The sequence below is a fragment of the Rhinolophus sinicus genome, chromosome 3 (genome assembly GCF_057876585.1).
Source record: "Rhinolophus sinicus isolate RSI-liver-muscle chromosome 3, RSI-T2T, whole genome shotgun sequence".
NCBI lineage: Eukaryota > Metazoa > Chordata > Mammalia > Chiroptera > Rhinolophidae > Rhinolophus > Rhinolophus sinicus.
The window spans coordinates 43,335,598-43,351,893 of record NC_142503.1 but is presented as its reverse complement, the minus strand read 5'-3'; the positions used below and the strand labels follow the sequence as shown (position 1 = coordinate 43,351,893).

Below are 16,296 nucleotides of genomic sequence, written 5' to 3'. Positions count from 1 at the left end.
TTCAACTGCTTGCTTCCTTCCATAGTGCACCCTGTTTTCCTCTCCAGGTTTGTCACTTGGTTCCATTCCATGTTCCCTGAGCTGGAGCTAGGTAGTCCATATGGATGAAGGGCAGAATGGAGGTTAAGCATTTATTCACTCAAAATCACTTTTCTAGTGAGAGTGAGTGCCTCAGTAAAAAATTTCCTGCTCTATTTTGCCAATAGGGTCTCTGACTCTTTCTGCCCCTTTGAGTTACATTAAGAAACAGGTCTTCTTGTGTCCTCTCAGCTTGATGGGTGACTTACCCCAGGGGATTGGGGGTGGGGAGTCAAGGAATTCATTCTGCACCTAAATACCTCTGATTTTACAGAAGCCTGCCTTGATTGTTCCAAGAAACCAAACATCCATGAACATAGGTGTGCCCTGAAAGCCTCACCCCTCCCAAGGACGTGCAGCAGGCAACCTCTTCATGAAGACCTGCGTTTTCATCTTCAGGGCTCTGCTCTGTCCTCCTTATGCCCCAGTTTTCCCTTTGCAGCCTGTGGACTGGCACCAACCCAATGGAGAAAACTTGGGTCTTTTCTCCTACAGCAAGTCCAGTATGTGTCTGTAATGATTCTAGTGGGGCTTTGGTCAACTGTCCAGAAAGCCAATAACAGGCTCTGGAGGTAGACAGACAAGCTGGCATCTGAGGGCCAAACGGAGTTGTGCAGTGATTCCTTAATGAATTTGTTGAAGGGGGTAGATGAAATACAGGGCAAAGTCCATGAAGACACAGGAGGAGAGCTGGGGAAAGAGAGCAGATGTTGTAAAAGATACTCTTTCATGTTTCCTGTGCACTAGAAATCTGCAGATGTATGTTGGCAGGGCTACAGTCAGAGAACAGAGGGAGGCTGGAGTTTACACATCTGGAAATCATTTGGCAGGGGGCAGAGTTCAAACGCTTTTTGCTTCAGCTGCTTTCAGACATACCTTGCCTTGCAGGCTGTTGCTGAGTGAGGGGCCAGCCATTCAGAGTCTCTCTGGCCCCACTACGGTAGAAGCTCTACCTAAGTGGTGGGTGTTCGTCTGCATCAGTTCAGTCACGTGGAAAAGTTTAAATAATTATGAAAAGACAGAAAGGGACAGGGAAAAGAGAGAAGCAAAGAGGAGAATGTGCCACAACTGAGAGAAGCCTGGCTGCAAATCAAGAAACAAAATGTACTTGGACCAAATCCAGTGCATGAGTTAACTCGAGAGCAAAGAACACCATTCAGGGAAGGGAGAAAAAAAAAAAAAAAAAGGAGGGGGCAGGGAAGCCCTTCTCTGTACATAGTAACACCCAGGGATCACGCTCACACCACATTTACTTTTCTCAGAAATCCTTGTACATTTTGCCTTCACTGAATTCAGGAATGTAGAGGGCTTTCTCGATCCAAAGGGAATTATTCCCTGTGGAAGGATTTATGGGGTTCTGCAGAGAGAGAGAGCAGGGTCTCTGAGGGCCTGGTCATCACCCCACTGACCCACAGCCTCCTTCTGCCACCGTGGGATGCAGTCCTCCCGCCCAGAATGGGGCAAGGTCACCTTGGATGTTTAATTTCCTTCAAAGGAGAAACACATCTTTGGGGTGAAATTGTGTCCCGGCTCAAAGTTCCTGCCATTCACAACTGTGCAGACCATATTGGTCGCAGCTGCTGTCGGCTTAGCTGGGGATTTCATGTACTTGTGTGCAGTGAGGGGAGCTTGCGAGGAGCGGTAACGAGTGAAAGGTGCTGGGGCACACCCTGGTGGGTTGATACGATCCAGGACCTCAGAAGGATCAGAGTCCACCTGGGGAGAGACGAGGAACAAAATACAACCAAATATAATAAGTACCACGTGTGAAATAAAACACATTCAGCTGGATCTCCTCGTAGCCCCCACCCCCGAGACCTGCTTACCTTCCTGTTCCCTCTCACTTGATGAATGTTTCTGCCATCCCCGAAGTTGCCCAAGCCAGGAACGTTCATTTCTTCCCCTCCATCGGCTTACATATGCAATTCGGCCACAGGTCCTGTTGGTGTCAGGCCCTTAGCCTCTCTTGAATGTGTCCATCCCCCATCCCACCTGTCATGCAGGGTCTCAGCTCCTGCTCCCCGCACAAGAAAGCAGGATATAGCAGAAATGGAAACATTGTGCTGCCAACACCCACATGCTTAAAAGCAGGGGAACGGCAGCAATGGACTGGGCCCTGGTGGGTCAAAAGCCCCCACTGTTGGTGGTTGGGCCTGATAGCCCCATGGGGGGCTCATCTGACCCATGATTTGCAAGAGACGCCAGGGGTGGTGGCCGAGTGACCACGGCAAGTGACTGTGGTATACGGAGGTCCTGATGCCAGGACGATTTTGCGGGGAACCTATGTGCTCTCGCCTATTATGAGGTCCCCTGTTCTGCTACATGTTGAAACTACACAAGGGACCCCAAGCACTGCCATAAAGGTCTGGTACCACAAACGGGGAAAGGTGCCAGTGGCAGCGACCCTCCTTTCCCAGGACAAAAAGCTAGCATGTATCCTCCCAGCTGGAAGGAATTTGCTATTGTTGGTTCCTATGACGACTACCTTTCTGCTTGTAGGTGCCTATAGGCTGATACGACACAGGGCCCCTCGCGTAAAATGCTTGTCGCGTAGATTGTGAGGCGAGACCCTGGAGGGGTGAAGTGCGGGGACAGATTCCCAGAGAGCAGTTTCCAGGCTCTCAGCCTCACATGGAAAGGTGCTGGCTCGGGTAGTAGATGGTCATCAGCTGTGACTAGCTGGCCATCAGCTATAACCAGTTAGTCATAAGCCACTAATGTAACTGCCATGGCTATTCTGGGGGGGGGGGGGGGTTGGTTGGCAAAGAAGTGGACGGTGGATTGCGGATCATGTGGATCCTATTTCCTGTGTCTTGACCAGCCGCCAGCGATAATATAGCGGTATGACTCCCCTATCTATGGCTCCGTTGGTGTTCCTGTTTGGCTTCACCATATCCTGCGTTCTTGGGCAGGGAGCGGAACCAGAGACTCGGCATGACACCACCTCCTCAGCATCTCTCCCATGCATCACCGTGGCTGCCTCTAAATTGGCCTTGTTCCCTGAATCCACTCTCTGAGTTATCTTTCTGAAATATAAATCTGAGCACTTCACTTCTCTAAATGGTTCAATGGCTCTCCATAGCTTTCAGGATAAAGCTCAGCCTCCTGAGCATGACATACAATATTTTCATGACCTGGTTTTTGTCTTCCTTCTAAATCTCATCTTCCCTAGTGTGCTGGTAAATGTTTAACAACTACATCTCCAGATGTACCATATGTTATCTTATACCACACACTCCCCCTCAAACAACAATGAGCTTCTTCACACTTCCTGGTCACGCCCTAATCTCGCCCTCACCTGGGCCTCTGCATATCTTTGTCTCTCTACCCAGAAAGAGCTTCTTTCTGTCTCCATCATACCTAGTAGTCCTTCGAGACACAGCTCCTCCAAGAAGTCACCCCATAGCGAACATAATGAACCGTAGCCACCAAAACGCTGCATTGTAATTGCGTGCTAAGTCCTGCTGCTCTACCCAAGCACCACAGAGAACACGTATTATTTTTATCTTTGTTTGCACACTGCCTTATATGTTTCCTGGCACATAGTAGATATTCAGTAATCACTGAATTAAAAAACACAAACAGAGCTGGTTTTTAATTTACTACCGTCTTGTTAAAAGATTCAAGGTTGTGAATAAGTGCCATAGGCCTTCCACACCGAGCTCTGGGAAGTAGAGAGGTCAGAGTAGGCATCTTGCAGTTGCCAGACTTAGCACATTAAAGTACAGGATGCCCAGTTAAATTTGAATTTTAGATAAACAATGAATATTTTTTAGTATAATTATGTCCCATGCAATATTCGAGACATACAGTAAAAAAAAAAAAAAAAAAAGTATTTGTTTACCTAAAATTCATATTTAACTGGCATCTTGTGTTTTATCTGGCAAGCCTATCTTTGAGGAGGCTGCATTTGAACAAGAACTTGGTGGATGAATCAGATTTAGAAAGGGCAAAGAGAAGGGGGTCTGGGTCTTGTCATCAGAAGCTGGTGGGAGGGGTGATAAGAGCACAGAGAATGGAAACCTGCAAGGAACTCTCAGGTTGGTCAGGTTAGAGCATGAGGTCTGTGCCCACAGAGGATGAGAGGCTGAAAAGGAATAAAATATGAAATTGAAACTGAGGTCACCAGTGAAGAGACCATTGCAATTGTTTAGACATTTGTTCAGAGTTCATAGGTCCTGCTCTGGCCTAGAGGCCATTGGAAAACATGAATAAAAGAAAGGGCAGATTTCTAAACATGTGGGGAGTGAAAGGGGCGGGGGGGGAGGGTTCTAAGGAATCCTCCAAGATTTAAGACTCAAGAGGAAGAGCCAGATTGGAAGGAGCAGCCAGAGAGGATGTGCTTCATTTAGGCAAAATGACTTTGATGTGAAAGTAGGACACCCAAGGAGAAATGTACAGCCAAGTTGGAGACGAGGTGCCAGAGCCTCAGGCTGACAGTGACTGACTGGGGAGTGTCCCTACATATGTAACTGCAGGGGTTTGCAGGGCCCTCTGTCACTTACATGCTCTACATATGTGGCAAAGGAATGGGACTACACTTACCAATATCCTGCACAGTGAAGCAGAATCCTAACGTGCTGACGTGTTCAACTCCTCCTCCTCCTTTCAGAGTTCCTCAAGAGTCCACTGGGAAGAAGTCACACTCTTGCCTCCCCGGGGAATAATGGACGCAGGTCCCTTTAAGACAGTCGTAAGATGGAAAAGAGCATTTTTCTAGGAAGTCACCTCAATGTATTGTAAAATGCAAATTTAGTGTAGTGCAAATCGGTGCCTGAATGGAGCAAATTGCTTATCTACATGAAATTGGCAGAAGCACAGTCTGTGGAAATAATAGGTATGAAAGGGCTTTGAAAATTATAATACACTATACAAATCTAAGAATATTACTATTCACACAAACTGAATGTCTATAACTGAAAATAATCACCTAGACAGCCACAATTATACCAGACATCCGGATAGTTCAAGACAAATTCAGCTGTCTCCCTGACACTCCCTATGCTCCTCTTGTCTTTCTTTTACATAACACTTACCACCATCTAGCATACTCTATACATAATACCTTATTTTCTGTTTTTCTTAACTACCCACAAGAATAAAGGAGCTTTGAGGGCAAGAATTTATGTCTGTTTTGTTCATGGCCATACCTCTCCATGCCCCAGGCAATGCTTATTTCCGATTGAGTGAATTAACTTTAGTTTTCAAAGTATTTAAAAACTGAGCTTGCATGGATATATCTTGGTCACTAAGCAGAGTCCTGAAAGATAAATCTGGAAGAAGTCTCCAAATCACAGCGTCTATTGTCCTATATCTGGGCATCAAACTGTCATGCCGGCCTATTAGGAGACACTGTCCATGTGAACAATGCGAGTGTCCTCACGAGACAGCTGTAGGCCAATGCCAAAGTCCTTCCTGGTGGAGGACACGCTAGGCATCTCAGGTGACTCATGAGAGTTAACTTCCCTCCCTCAGTGTGGGCCTTGCTAAGCTTGGCCGCGGTACTTCCTGTCATACCCAAGAGGCCTCCGAGTCTCACCCCAGCCTCGCTGAGAACTGACTCAACAAAGCCACCGTGTGCACTGTATGCCCTGTGCTTTGCCCATCCTCCTGGGAGATAGTGTTTGTTTCAAATGCCAAAGAAGAGCCACATCTGAATTCAGATTCCAGAGCTCAACATGTCTATTTGTGCCAGTGGTTCTTTTTGCGCACTTCCTTCCCCTGTTGCTGTAGTGATCCTAACTGCCTGAGAGTGCTGACGGGGCACCGCCTTGCCCATGCTGTTCTGCAGAGCAAATGGAAGAAAAAGGATTCCTGCTCAGCTTCCCAGCATGAACTGGCATCCCTAATGCAGACACACACACACACACACACACACACACTACGCTGCAGCTGAAGTTCAGATGAGCCTTGAAAGACATCCAGCTGCACTCTCAGCCCAGCTGGTATGTATCCTGGTTAAATAACGGAACAGAATGGCAAGTCTTGGAGAATCCAATCCAAAAGGCTGTCTTGTCTGAGAGTGTTTGGCCTCCCTGGGAGGCAGGAAGCTAGGGAGAAAAAGGCTCAGTGGTAGGATGTTAAGGACGATGAAGGAGTCCTAACTAAGGGGACTCTACTAAATATCTGACTTCTTCGAGTCTGGTTACAAGGAGCTGGATGGAAATTAGCAGTGGCATGTGGGCCACAAGACCCACAGGGAGCAAACTGGGGAACTGAGGAAGTCGGGTGTGGTGGTACCTGAATTCCCAACAGGTCACTCTGATAAGAAACCTCATTCTGCTCTCACCAGGCCCTCCATCTACTACTCTGCCTCCTCTATTCTCCTGTGTGTCAATCACCCGGCCACCCAAAAAGAGGCCAGAGATGAGGCTCCCTGCTGTCTCCTTCTGACTTGGGGAACTGCCTCCTACAAGCCTTTCCCTTCCTCCGTAAGGCCATCCAGCTCCACAGAGTCTATCAACCCTTTCTCTTTTCCATTCTTGTCCTCAGTTGATTCATTGCACTATTCCTTTGGCCTCCTAATTACTGCCAGACGTGAAGCTGATGGGTCGGACTTTAGAGACACTATTACTGCCAAATCCTCTTCCCTTCATTGTCTGGAAGCCTGTCTCTATTTAAGCCCTAATCCTTTTTGCCATTTTTGACCTAGTTCCCATTATTTTATATTTTTCCATATTAAGTTAAATAAGCCACTTGTCAGCCTGCATATATCTTATTGGATCCAGCTCTTCTTTTGTGACTCAAATGAATGCCTGGTGGAAAACAATTCCACTGGCCAGCTCCAGAGATTTATCCATTTTCTTAACTTACAGCATGAAAGACTAGGCAAAGAGGTGCTGTAACTCATTACCACTCTACTCCCTGCAGGCTTCAGACGGGTCAGTGTGTTTAAATATATAAAAAATATGAAACAAGTGTGGATAAAGCACTCCTTACAGCCGTAAAATCTACCCATTCCTGAATGAAAAATTGATAGCAGTTGATGAGTGCATTTCACAAATAAGGAAGAGGAAGATGTAATTGATCAAGAGGAGAAAAGGAGAGTGAGGAATCAAGAGTTTGACAATAATTAGGCACTCATCTAAGGCATAATTAATTCTCCCGCTTCACCTTAAGCCCCAGATAACCATATGCATACCTGAACAAAAGCCTAAGAGGCACCATTTTGGAAAATATTATTTCTTGAAACATGCATGGTACGACCACAGGTCTAAACAAAGAGATCTTCAGTGATAAATAACCCACAGACTGGTCCTCTGTCCCTTTCTGGGCATATTTCAGAAGAAATCACATGCACTGGTGTTTGTACCACAAACCCTTTGCACCAAACCAAACTTTCAGAGGCCCTGACTATTGTTTTAATGTGCCCTATCTTACTTATTCATCAGTCGGGGAAACATTAGTACTGCTTAGGGGTTTTTCCGGTACTATTCTAAGCCTATTTTTCTTCTTCCAAATCAAGTAGTTTCGCAGCTGACCAACTGAAACTGTACAGGATGTGGGACCCTCGGGGATCACATCCAGAAATAGTAACATCAAGGTAGTTTTATAATCCCAGCAAGGAGTGATAACTACCTTGCCCTGGCTGGTGGCAACCTGCATTGTGCAATCCAGAGATAACTCTGGGGCAGGTGAGAAATACGAAATAAAATCTAGTGCAGTATGGGGAATATAGTCAAAAACTTTGTAAAACTGTATGGTGTCAGATGGGTGCTGGACTTGACAGGGGGGAATCAGGTCATAATTGTATGAATGCCTGGCCACTGTGTTGACAGCTGAGACTAATATAGTATTGAATGTCAACTACCATTAACATACATATATGTATGTATGTATAGTCACAGGATGTGATGTACAGCATAGAAAATACAATCAATGCTATTGTAATACTTATGTGCAACGTCAGAGGGGTAATAGACTTGTTGGGGTTATCACTTTGTGAAGGGTGTAAATGTCTAATCATTATGTTGTTTTGTACACCTGAAACTGGAAATAAATAAATAGATAAATAGATAAATAAATAAATAAAATAGGAAGTTATGTAAATTATGTTAAATAATTATTGTTTGGGAAAAAAAGAAAGAAAACTATTGGTTTTGACCCTCTAAGAAGAGCTGCTGCTTATCCAATCCTCATAGAATTATAGTTAATCTATTCTGTTTTATTTATTTCTGAGCATTTTTTGTTATTGATAAATATCAACAGTAAAAAGATAACAGAAATACCTGTGACAAAAATATGCTATACATTTTCTACGCATACTTTACCACGACCATCTATTCAGTAGCTGTTTTTATGATGGACATTTTATAGGTGGACATTTTATAGTTGGCTAACCAGTATCAAACATTTGGTAGAGGCACACAGGCCCATCCGAGCCCAGCGCCTATGATCTTAGGTACAGTGCTCTAAAGTATGTTTATGATAAAGGCGGTTTTTTATTAGACATATATTAAGGAGAGCAAAACCAATTATAACCACACTCTCTCAGATACAATGTAAGAAATATTACATTTAATATTTAATCAATAAGCATACATTGTGCATACACCCACAATTTCACACACACAAAACAGCGTTGGAAATAATGCCTAACATACCGTTATATAAGCTTCGTATTTTCATTTGAAATACATTTTGGCAGTCTTTTATACCAAAAAAATACACTTCTACCACATCATATTTAATGACTGTTTTCCATTGTTATCCCTGCACCATAATGTACGCGCAGTCCTCTCTTTGGACATTTTACAGTGCTGTGATAAATGTCCTAATAGCTGACTTCATATACACATGTTTATATCTTTAAGATAAATTCCTTGAAACAAAATATAAGTTTTTCACATATTGCCAAATTACCTTGGGGAGTGTGAATTGTCATTCCCATCAGCAATGTATTAAAAAGCATCCTTTGTCCCACAGCATTACCTACATTGGGTATTAGCGTTTTATCATCTTTGCCAATTGAAAAGGGGAAATAATAAGACCTCATGAATGTTTTACTTGCTCTTCCCTAATTAGCACTGGGAGTAGAACATTTTTCATGTTTTTCGGTACTTGTATTAGGTCTTTTGTGAACTCTGCTCATGTCATGGCTCATTTTTCTTTCAGGGCTCATTATATAGTAACCACATGCCAAAATGTGTTGAATATATGTCTCCCAATTTTTTCATTTGTTTTTAAGTTTTAGATTTTTTAATTGCAGAGAATTTAAAACATTCTTTTCTTTTTTGATTTCTGTCATTGACATTATCATCAAAAAAAGAATCTCGCTCTACTTGAAGTTTATAAAAATACTTAAATTTTCTTCTTGCACCTCAAAGTATTTTTTACATTTAATATTTAATCAATCTAGCAGTTTTTGGTGTAAGATCTACTTTGTTTCTTACAATTTATTAAATCAAATGTCCCAACACTATTTACTAAATAATCTATAAATTCATAAGTCATTTGTAATTATATATTTATTTTCTACTAAAATTTTATATATGCTTATGTTCACTTCTAAAATTATTGCTCTATTTCATATACTATTCTCCTGATTCCTACGCCACTATTATCTCTTAGTTATTACAGCTTTAAAAGCCATATTAATGTCTTAGAGGGCAATTTTCCCTTCATTATCACCAACCGCTTATTCATTCAAACGCATTTAAGAATTATTTTGTCCATCTCCCTCCCCCCCAAAAAATGGTATTATTGTTAGAACTGTGTTACACAATTAGAATAATTTGGAATGAATTGATAGCCTTACAATTTGAGTTAATTGTTCCTTTTAGGAACAAGCCTACTTATTCAAGTTTTCTCTGCTTTTTCTCAATAAGCAAATACTGTCTTCATATATCTTATAATATCTGCTATTATATAAATAAAATAATCTTCTCTCTGTTACATTTTACAACTGGCTATTGTGAAGCTTAGATTTACACAACAACAGGAATCCAAGTTGTCCTCATTCTTAAAAGGGTAAATTTGATGTCCAAAGATACTAATTGTGATTCAAAAGCCACCCATTTCACTTGTGACACAAGTTAGTATATAGAGGCACCAGCTGGCCCTGACTGTCTCCAGGATGCATCCCTAAATAGTTCACATCTTCCCATGTCCACCACCCTGGTCGAGGTACCAGCAACTTTTGCCTGGGCTATTATTGTTACAGTTTTTTAACTGGTCCTCCTGACTTCACACTTCTTCCTTTAATCCATTGTTTGCATTTCAAAAATTAATAAATTATAATACTCACTCCCCTGATTAAAACCATCCAGGGTCGTCTTAAACCCAAATGTCCTACTCTGGTCCATACAGCTCTACATGATCTGGCTCCCGGGAACCTTTCCAACCATGTCTCCTACCTGCTCTCTCTTCTCAGTGGACTCCACCAGCCTTGCCTTCTTTCAGCTCTGCACATAAGCGTTTCCTGCTCAGGGCCTCTGCAAGCTCTTCCTCTCCCTGGGAGCTATTTTCTGGATGGCTGCTCCTTCTAATCATTCAAAGCTCTCTGGGGTTAAGTGTCACCTGCTCAACAAGGTCCTCTCTGAATATCCCATTTAAAGTAGATCCTGTCATTCTCTGATCACATCCTCCTGTTTTATTTTTATAAAAACATTTATCACAAAGTTTTAATTTATTTGTGCATGGTGTATCATTTCTCATCAACCTATCTCCCCCTATCTCCACGTTGAAAGCAAGGTCTCAGAATAGTCAGAATTTCTGTCTTGAACACTATTGAATAACCAGGGAGTAGATGAATACATCACACAGAGCAGATGCTCAATAAAAATCTGTGGAACGAATGACTAAATGAATGAACTCAGGTCTTCTGAGTTGTGGTGAGCATTGTTTGGTGCAAGCAGCACACATTTTACAATCAGACACACCTATGTTTGCATCTCAGTCTCTGTCCTTATTTAATTTGAGTCCTTGGAGAAAATACTTAAAGTCTTGGAATATTATTTTCTTTCATCGTAAAATGGGGTGATTAGTAATTGCCTCATAGGATTGGTTTGAGAATTATATGAGGAAACATGTATAAAACACTAGCATAATTCCTGGTATACAGTAGGTACTCAATGTATGTTAGTTATTTGCTCATTCCCAACCTATTTTCACTCACCAACTAGCATCTTTACCTGTGTTGCAACTGGAGAGCTATGGAATTTAGTGCCCAAAGAGATTCAATATTAAATTAAATGAGACTTTCAAATTAGGAAGTGCTATCATCTGGAAAGGCTCTTTGTTGCCATTTGTTTTCTGAAATTCAGAAGGACTGGACATTTCAGCAAATTATTTTCTACCCTAAGTTGGAAAACAAGAGTCAAAGACAAGGACAGTTGAACAAGTCAACAACAAAAAATTTCATTTTGCTACAAATCAATACAATTTGGGTGTCTAATCTCAATGCCACATCAGGGGAAAACACTCACTGCTCAAATGTCACATAGAACATTGGAATTATAAAACAGGGCATTAAACATAATCCCCAGAAGAGGATCCAAAATTCATCGAAATTAATGATGGTTTCCTAGAGCAATTCTGCTGAGTTTCCCTGAGCCTCCAACATTAGGGGAGTACATAAATTATATAAGGTTATAAAGTCTGACAGAGTAGAAGTGGTTCATTCTGGAAAAGGAAACACATTCTTTGACCTTGACTATCAAAACACCACCATTGATTTTTCTACACTTTTCTTCAGCTTTTACAATTGAGAAGCCAGTTCAATTTGTTTCTCTTTTATCTACATTTTTGCAGTTTAAGCCCATGGATACAAATTTCCTAAATCTTAGGAAAGGTAGGCAGGTCACTGAAAAGACCAACAATCTCCAAATCATGACCCGCCTTACTTAGGAGAAGGTTCACTGTACTTGAAATACTACCTGGAAAATGGTGGGCACAAAAGTACAGGTTATCTGCTATTACGCAGATGTTATATGAGCCTGTTTTTTTTTTTTGTTTGTTTGTTTTCAGTTTTAACATGCAGCATATGTTTTCCCAAGAGGTATTAGAGAAGATCCAGCCGGCACTGGCGGCAGTCTCAGCCAAGCGTGGGGACTGAGCGTGCACATTCCAGAGATTACGGTGGGGTTTGAATTCCTGTTCCACATCTTACTAACTGGATGACTTTGGGAAAGTTACTTTACCCTTCTGGGCCTCAGCCTTCTTGTCTATAAAATGGAATGATAATAGTAGTACCTACTGTATTTCCCCGAAAATAAGACTTAACCAGAAAATAAGCCCTTTCATGATTTTTCAGGATGACGTCCCCTGAACATAAGCCCTAATGCATCTTTTGGAGCAAAAATTAATATAAGACCCGGTCTTATTTTTGGGGAAACACAGTACATTTTAGGGTTGTAATCAACCCTAAAATGTACTGTGAGGAGCCAATGACTTAGAATTTGTAAGAACTCAGTAAAGCTTATTAAAGCTTTTATGTTACTCAGTTATAGCTCAAGGGAAAAGTTTAAATGTTTTTGCTCTGTGAACTTGTGTCCTCAGTGGGAAGGGAAGCGATGAATCCCCCTGCCTGCCCTTAGTGGGGTGATGGATAGGGACTCTATTCACCTTCCCCACCTTGTCCCACAGGCTGGAAGAGATAAACATGAGTTATTTACCCACTTATATCACTGAAGAAAACTGACATAAGTGAAATGGGTAAAAAAATCCAATCCAACGTGCCTTAAAAATCAAAAGAGGATACAGAAATTGAACCCTGGTTCCTGGGTTTCTAGGCCCACCTACCACTTTCTTCAGGTGTCATTACAGATTGTGACCCATTCTCAGGGGTCAGATCCTAAAGATGAGTTTCTGTTGCTCGTCAAATACAGAATATCTAAGTCTCCACCTTCAGAGGGCTCCCACAGCGTCCAAAGAAGTGAAATGAGACTGAGCCATTCTAAGGCTCCCGCAGAGTACAAAGCCTCGGCAGGGAAAAGAACACTGTAAACCCTGCAGAGTGTCCACGTAACTGTGCCCTGCTCTTCTCCGTCGCTGCCTGGCCGTGTCTTACCTCTGCCCCTGAGTCTCAGGTTATCCCTTTGAAATCTGAAATAACTTTCAGGACAGCCCCTGAGAGCAGCCCATATGCTGAGAGGAAATGTATTAATAAATGAAACTTCTGAATGGCCTTCCTTACCACTTGATGGAGGGGGTGAGGGTTAGAACTAAGGTTTTGAGAGGGAGGAGAAATGGTAGCTGTGAACCTAACCTGGGTGCCCACCTAAGGGGGCTGTTCATGGAAACTCCAGATGAGCTTCCAGGTAGATCTTCTAGCACTCAGGACAGACTCTCTTAACTAGAGAATAAGTCTAGAAAGTGGGCACAAAGACAGTGTCAACTCATTCATCACAACTGTAATGATGAAGAGCCGTAATGACAATGGCAGAAGAAAGCAGAGAAAATAAAATGTTACAAGATGGAAAGGCAGTAAGGAAAACTACATACTGATCATTTTTCTTCATAACACATCATTGAGAAAAATTGTCTTTAACCTCTGATAGCTTCCTGTGGCTAAACCACGGAAATCTAATTGAGAGACTCAGGTCCACAGAAATCTGCTGTCTGCTCTGGCTGCAGAATCATATTATTATAAGCATTTGAATCCATTACTGTAAGATACAAAGAATCATTGCTACAGCATCGTTATATAGACTGTATCCCCAAATGATGCTTTCTCTTTTTTTTTTTTTAAAGTTTATTGGGGTGAAAATTGTTAGTAAAGTTACATAGGATTCAGGTGTACGATTCTGTAATACATCATCTATATATCACATTGTGTGTATGCCATCCAGAGTCAATTCAAATGATGCTTTCCTAATCTTTGTTTACAACTCTTTCCCCCCCATTATCTCCAGCAAACAAATGAAGGCGAAACCTCAGAGGGTACTGTATTCTGTTTGGTTCTGGGATTTTCCAAATGCACTTTGTATTTGCATTGTAGGGAGGACACAGAATTGAGTGCCTATATAACAGACAGAAGGACAATGACTTCTGGGATAGCACTGTAATATTACTGATGTTACAACACACTTTTTTATCTTTCACATTTTTTATCTTTAGGGTTAGTTGCAATATTGGAACCACAATGGCGTCTCACAATTATGTGCTTCTCTGCTCATGGTATCTGTCCATCGCACATTCTGAGACAGTACAAGTATCCTTCTGTTCCTTCACAAAATCTAGCTCCAGCAGGATTTGCACAGAATAAACCCCAGCTAAGGGGGTGTGGGTGGGGGATCTCAGTATACTTTTGTATTTTATTTTCATTCCCTGGCTAGCGGCCGGTATGAACAACTTGATAAAGCCAGTGAGCTTTCAGAGGAGGGAGAAGCAGCTAAGATGTAGCCCCAAATCTCCCTCCCTGCTCTCCATTAGATTAAATTTATTTAGTATTGCCTTAAACCTCCACCTCTTCTTCATCAGGAAAATCCCCATGTCAAACATCACCTCCCCACTGTGCTCTGTCCTAGCTCTTCCAGAACAGACAGAACTGCCCTCACTTTCTCCTGCCCAAACAACCTCCTTTGCACCGAGCTTTTCTCACACTCATTGCTTCTCATGACAATGATCTCTCTGCAACTCTGCCTCCCCCACTTGCCGTTTGAAACCCTAGTGCACCAAGCTCAGTGCCTGGCTCTCAAGAAATGTTCTCTGAATAAATGAATGAACAAATTAATCAACCAAGGATCACAACTAAACTCTCAGGAAGCCTCTGGAACATGGGATGTTGATACCTGTGAGGAGTACCATTCTCTCGTTAGGTATGTAGTTGCAGCTTCAGTCGCAAATAGAGAACGCAAATAGAGAACTCGCAAAGGAGCATGGTAATTAGAAGTAACCAGAATTGGTTCTATTAACTTAATCTTCTATGGCATACAGTTTACATAGCCTGTGGGGGTAAAATTTAATAGCCATTATATTTTTAAAATCTATTTTCAAGTGTTGCTCAGCTCAAGGAAATAATAATGATGATAATAATAACGATATGATAATGAAACAACCAAGAAGGGGCAATACAGGTTAATTTACCATAACGAGTAATAGTATGAGTAGATGTTATGTTTGGTGATATCCTTGTTCTGGAATTGGGCAGTGGGTTCATGGGTGTTCATTATTCTATTAAAAATATTGAACCACACATGTCTTGAACTAAAGATTATGGTCAATGATCAATAAAATTCTGTGCAGCTAGGGGTTAAAAATGAACTAAAGAGAGCAAATCTTCCTCCCATGTGTAATTCTCAAACTATTATTATAATTATCTATCGCTGTATAACACTTCAACTTAAATAGCACTCAATGTTCTATTGTACTTAATGATTTAGATGTTTGTCTAAGGTTTAATAAAATCCTTTGTTAGTATTGAAAATGGTAGATAGCTCTCAATATCCATAAGTGAACTGAACACATGATACGAGGCTGTAATTACAAGCAAATGTTCTGTTTTAGAAGACACTACAGACTTGTGAACGCTTTGAATCTACACAATAAACTATGTTAAAAGAAAGACAACAAAACAGCAGGGTTCTGCTATATTCAGGCACAAAGCTTAAAAGAAAGACTTGTGAAAACCCACTCAATCCTATTTTCCCCCATTTGTGAGCCATGTCCTCAGTTGTCATAAAAACTAATCCTGGTTCAAGTTCAATTCAGAGGACAGAATCGCATTAACGAATGTTCCAACAACAATAGCAATAAAACGAATAATGACTGAATGATGACCCTTGCACGAGGCTTAACTGTGTTTTCACTATTTTATGACCCAAATGTGTTACCAATGCTAGGATCACTGAGCATGCAGCCAGTAAGCACCCCATCTGAGCTGGATAAATAATCATTAGTGACGGTGACTGTGTTCCACAGTGTTCTGCCTCCTTCACTCAGGCGTCAGTAGGAAATCTGACCATAAACACTTCACTTTATGGCCTGCTTAGTACTCACCTACAGAGAGCAACACAATTAACAGTAATGAAATTAGATTTTAAGTTAGAGGGAGCATTCCACCCTGTGAGGCTATAATGGTGCCTGAAAAGGAATCAATTACCTCCAGGTTGAGCGTTAATCCTGAACATGAGGATTTTTAATTACAAAGAAAATGCCATTTTGCTATACGTTATTGGAGGGACCTCACAATTGAAACCAGGCTATACGAGACTATTCCTTCTATTTCCTTTGCAGTTGTTCTAAAGGTGGGTCTGCTGGTGCAATCTGTCATGCACG

The 16,296-nt window shown here is 41.8% G+C and overlaps 1 long non-coding RNA gene across 2 annotated transcripts in view; it reads right to left on the bottom strand.

The window, feature by feature from the left end:
• Window positions 1-1,310: 1,310 nt before the first annotated feature.
• Window positions 1,311-16,296, bottom strand: part of LOC141570700 (uncharacterized) — a 61,310-nt gene continuing 46,324 nt past the window's right edge. For both annotated transcript variants that reach the window (XR_016020625.1, XR_016020626.1), the window contains exons 6-8: window positions 4,624-4,758; window positions 1,905-2,017; window positions 1,311-1,794 (exon numbers count right to left, since the gene is read on the bottom strand). This is a non-coding gene — a long non-coding RNA (uncharacterized LOC141570700). The remainder of the gene's footprint in view (window positions 1,795-1,904; window positions 2,018-4,623; window positions 4,759-16,296) is intronic.